Genomic DNA, 5012 nt, shown 5'->3' with positions numbered 1-5012 from the left:
TGCAAGAATCTCTCATGTCCTTTTATAATTACACCTACTGCTTGTATCCTTGTTCTTGTCCCCTGACAACCACTAATCTTCTTCATCTGTTACATAATAATAAAGTTGTGATAATGTAACATAAAAGGAATCATAAAGCATGTAACATTTGGGGATTGGGTTTTTTTCACGCAACATGATATTCTGGAGATTCATTCAAGGTGTTGCTATCATTGTTACTCCTTTTTATCATTGAGTAGTATTCCATGATAGGTATATACCACAGTTTGTTTAACCATTCACCCGTAAGTGACATTGGGTTGTTTCCTGGTTTGGCTATTACAGAAAAAGCTGCTTTGAACAAACATCCATTCCCAGGTTTTAGTGTGAACATAAATTTTCATTTCTCTGGGATAAATGCCCAGGAGTGCAATAGCTGGTTCAGATGGTAATTGCTTGTTTAGGTTTTTAAGAAATTGTCAATCTGTTTTACAGAGCAACTGAACCATTTTATATTCCTTCCAGCAACGTGTGAGCAATCCAGTTTCTCCACATCCTTGCCAGCCTTTAGTGTTGTCATTACTTTTGATTATAGGTATTCTAATAAACATGTATTTATAACTCATTACAGTTTAATTTGCATTTCCCTAATGGCTGAAGATATTGAATGGTTTTTCATATGCTTATTTTCCTATTAGATTAGATTTTCCTACCTAACTAGCCTTTTCAGTGAAACGTCAGTTTACGTCTTCTGTCCTTTTTCTTATAAGATTGAGAGTTCTTTTATATATTTACATATTTTGGGTACTACTACTTTGTCTGATAAGTGGCTTGCAAATGTTCTTTCCCAGTCAGAACTTGTCTTTTCATCCTCTTAACTAAATCTTTCACAGGGCAAAATTTTTAATTTTTATTAAGTATGATTTATATATATATTTTTTCTTTTATGGATCCTGTTCTATTGTTAAGTCTAAGAATGCTTAACGTACCCTTCTTAGGTACTGACGATTATCACCTATTTTTTTCCTAAAATCTTTATAGTTTTTGTTTTTATAATATTGTATTTTGCATAGTATTGTGTTATGAGCTAATTTTTGTATCAAATGTGACATTTAGGTTAAGACTTTTGGAGCGCAGGGGGGACTATGGGACTCTTATTGCTCCAGCACAATTTGTTGAAGTCTATCCTTCCATCATTGAGTTGATTTTGCTCCTTCTCTATTTATTTGCAGATATTTGTGGGGGGTTATTTCTAGAGTCTCTGTTCTGTTCCATTGATCAATTCTGGCAATATTCTGCCAATGGCAACTGATAACCGCAGTTATATAGTAAACCTTAATTCTAGGTATGCTGATCCATTCATTTTCTTCTTTTTAAAAATTGTTTCAGCAATTTTAAGTTTCCATTTCCTTTGCCTTTCCACATAAGGGAGAGTGGGTAGGGGCACAACTAAAATGCAATTGCTTTGTTACTGAGTACTCTTCATGGGAAAACAGCATCCTGACTCCTTCTCTACATAATACTGGGAGTAAAAAAATGATGCATCTAGGTGGAAATATGATTGGGGGTTGGAAGACAGAGACAAGGAAAGAATAAAAGTCGGAAATAGACACTGAGAGAGTCACCAGCAGATTGACAGCAGATATTGACTCTCCAGTAGTGGTAGAATAAAAAACTGGGGGTGCTATGGGTTAGTACAAAAGCTGTAACAAGTGATATCTCTGGAAGATTTGAGATATAGAGGCCACTTTTCTATGGTTTTGACTTGCCTGACAGATTTCTATATACACACAATATGTACATGCCCGTGTGGGCATTTTCACATATGCACACAAGTGACTGCTTTCCCTAGAAGTAAAATTCCAAAAAGAAAGCCCCAAAGAAGCAGCAACAATGGCAGCAGCTGACCCTCACAGCTGCAGAAACCCCCCACTCCAATTTACCAGGGCAGCGGGGAGCAGGTGACAGGTAACAGAGTAGGAAGGCTTGTGCGTGCATGACTATGTGTAGGTGTATTACGGATATATGTGTATGTAAAAATCCTAGTTATAAAAACATCTGAAGGAGCTAGGGATTTGGCTGAAGGTCCAAGGTGTTTTTTGTCATGATCAGGTTCAGGTTCAAAGTGGAATGTATGTAGATGGGAAACCCTAAATCATCATCAGGGCAACTGTGGCAGGCAGGATCCAACGTCCCACAGTGGCAAGAGACACTAATCTTTCCTCAGGAAGAGAGGAGCTGATCCACTTGACTCCAATTTCTAAAAAATACCTAGCATTTTCTTCTAGTTCCCTCGGTTCCTAACCAACTAACCATCGAAAGGAAGAAAACACGAAGCCAAAGGTATTAGCTTATCTCCCCCAAAGAAAGGAAAAGTGGAAGAGAGAAAGCATATGTATTCTTGTGCTAACATATTGGGCACACAAACTTGGAGTTCTCCAGAAATTAGGACAGGTTTATTGATTTTATTTTATTATGAGGTATTAGGAAAGGAAATAGAAGGCCTGTAAAAAAGAGGTAAGTCTGTCACAGAACTACAGGACAGTTTCATTAAACTCTAACTAAAAACACAGAGAAGTGTGATTACTATTTCCAGCCAGTTTCCCCATCACCATAGTCATGTAACAAACTAAGGTGATGTGGGTCTTGAGCCAGACTCACAGAGTGCCCTGGCCTTGGCCTCTGTACAGTGTCTCTGCATTTGATCCTTTTGATATTTTTCAGGATCATGTCATGTAGAATGACATATTGATTCTTTAGCTCTGACATGATGAGCTAAAAGCTGTTATGTTCTTTCTCATCAATACCTGTCAGGGTGCAGGATAATCCTCCACATGGGGATATTTAGCTATTTTGGAAACCGATTTGGCTCTTGTAACATAATATCTAGAAATCTGATCCAGATGAGATGCAGCTCTCAACATTCTTAGTTCTGCAATTGTCTTCTCCTAAATGGACACCCCAAAGTTGTTCCTATCTTTTAACATAGGAATTAGGAGTTGTACCCACATTTTTATGGTGCTTCATTTCAGGATCAGCAGCCAGATCTCAGGTTTCACTGTCTCAAAACTCTCCACTAACTCCTGGTTGCTTTTTAGCATCACACTGGGCATCACAAATATCGTGGTTCCTTGGAAGGCCTCTTCACACTCACCCAATCTTCGCTTCTTGGAAGTGGGATCTTCCAGTCCATTATGGCTATCGGTGAGAAGAATAGTCAGGGACCAGCAGACTCATGTCTGAGTGGATCTGAGTTAAGTTATATATGTTTAGGATTGGTCCTTTCAAAAAACTGTCAAGTTCTAACAATTTCTTTGAGAAAATGTTTTCCAACAAGTCTTCTGCCTCAGTTGTGATCTGCTCTCTGAAAGAATCAACCTTTGAATGATGGGTAGCGTCAGAGGGACTAGAGGAATCTCAGTGCTCCCTGGAGGTGGCTGCCCTTGCTTGGCTCACACATAGCTTGCTGATTCCCATCCTCAGTACCTTCCTCCCACTTGCTCTCCTGCTGCCTGCTGCCTGATCACACTCTATAATTATCTTAATTACTCCCTTTACATGTATCAGTGTTCCAATTTTTACTTCAACCATCAAATATAAAACTTGAGAAGGAAATTGAATTTGCCCACATATTTGCCATTTCCATGTTCTTTCTTCCTTCCTGATATTCCAAGTTTCCTTCTTTTAGAGAACTTCCTTTAACTATTCATTTAGGGCAGGTGTGCTGGCAACAAATTCTCTATTTTCCATCATTTCAGAATGTCATTATACTCCCTGTCACTCCTAACATTTTTAAGCAATTGCTTTTTTCCTTCATTTCCTATGTTCCAAATTTCTGTTATCATTTCCCCTTTGTATTAGTTTCCTAGCACTGCCATAACAAAGTACCATAAACTTGGTTGTTGGCCTACAAAAACAGAAATTTACTGTTTCACAGTTCTAGTTGCTAGATGTCCAAGATCAAGTTGTTGGTAGGGTTTGTTCCTTCTGAGGTCTGTAAGGAAACATCTGTTCCATGCCTCTCTGGGTCTTCACATTGTCTTCCCTCTATCCTTGTCTTTGTGTCCAAAATTCTTCTTTGTATAATGACACCAGTCACATTGGATTACAGTCCACCCCAATGACCACATTTTCACTTGATTCTCTCTGTAAGAAATCTGGGGGCTTCTATATACCTTCTTTTTTTGAGGGGGGGGACACATCAACCTATAACATCCTCTTTTGGAAGAAATTCCTTTAAATAATTTTTTTAGAGCAGTTCTGTTGCAATGAGTTATTTTAGTTTTGCTTCATCTGAGAAAGCTCTTATTTTACCTTTATCCTTAAATAATATTTGCCCTGAATACTGAAACTTGGTTTAAAGCTTTTTTCTTTCAGCACTTAGCACAGTGGTACCCTTACTTTCTGGAGTCCATGGTATCTAGTGAGAAATCTGCAGTCATTGAAATTATTGCTCCCTATAGACAGTGATTTTTGTTGTTTTCTGTTTGTTTATTTTCTCTAAGAATTTTTTAAAGACTTTTTCTTTATCTTTCATTTTCAGTAGTGTCTGGTCATGGAGTCCTTTGTATTCACCCTATTTGGGATTCACTAAGCTTCTTCAACTGGTAAGTTTATATCTTGGCACCAAGTTTGGGAAGTTTCTGTTTGATTTTTTTCAAAAATTTTTCCACACTTTGATCTATCTCCTCTTCTGATACTCCAAAGACACAAATAATATAAATATTTTGTTACATGACATAAGGCTCTTGTCATTAATTTTTTTTTCCCCTCTGTTGCTCAGATTGGATAATGTATCTTTATCTTCAATTTCACTGACTATTTCCTCTGTTATCTCTATTCTGCCAATTAGTCCCTGTATATAGTGAGGGTTTTTTTTTCCCCAAGTAACACGTATCTTATATTTCTTTGCTGAAACAAATTTTCCATTTGGTTTCAAATATCTTTTAAATTGTTTTCTGGGGCTTTGTGAAATTAATAGTTTCTTTCAAGTCTTTGTCAAATAATACCAATATATGTGTCATCTCATCATG

At 37.3% G+C, this 5012-nt stretch overlaps 1 pseudogene; it reads right to left on the bottom strand.

The window, feature by feature from the left end:
• Positions 1–2565: 2565 nt before the first annotated feature.
• On the bottom strand, positions 2566–3570 carry LOC102975805 (proteasome activator complex subunit 3-like; annotated as a pseudogene).
• Between the last annotated feature and the right edge of the window lie 1442 nt (positions 3571–5012).

The sequence above is a fragment of the Physeter macrocephalus genome, chromosome 11 (assembly GCF_002837175.3).
Source record: "Physeter macrocephalus isolate SW-GA chromosome 11, ASM283717v5, whole genome shotgun sequence".
NCBI lineage: Eukaryota > Metazoa > Chordata > Mammalia > Artiodactyla > Physeteridae > Physeter > Physeter macrocephalus.
The sequence above is the reverse complement of the archived record's forward strand: the minus strand, read 5'-3'. Positions and strand labels throughout refer to the sequence as shown.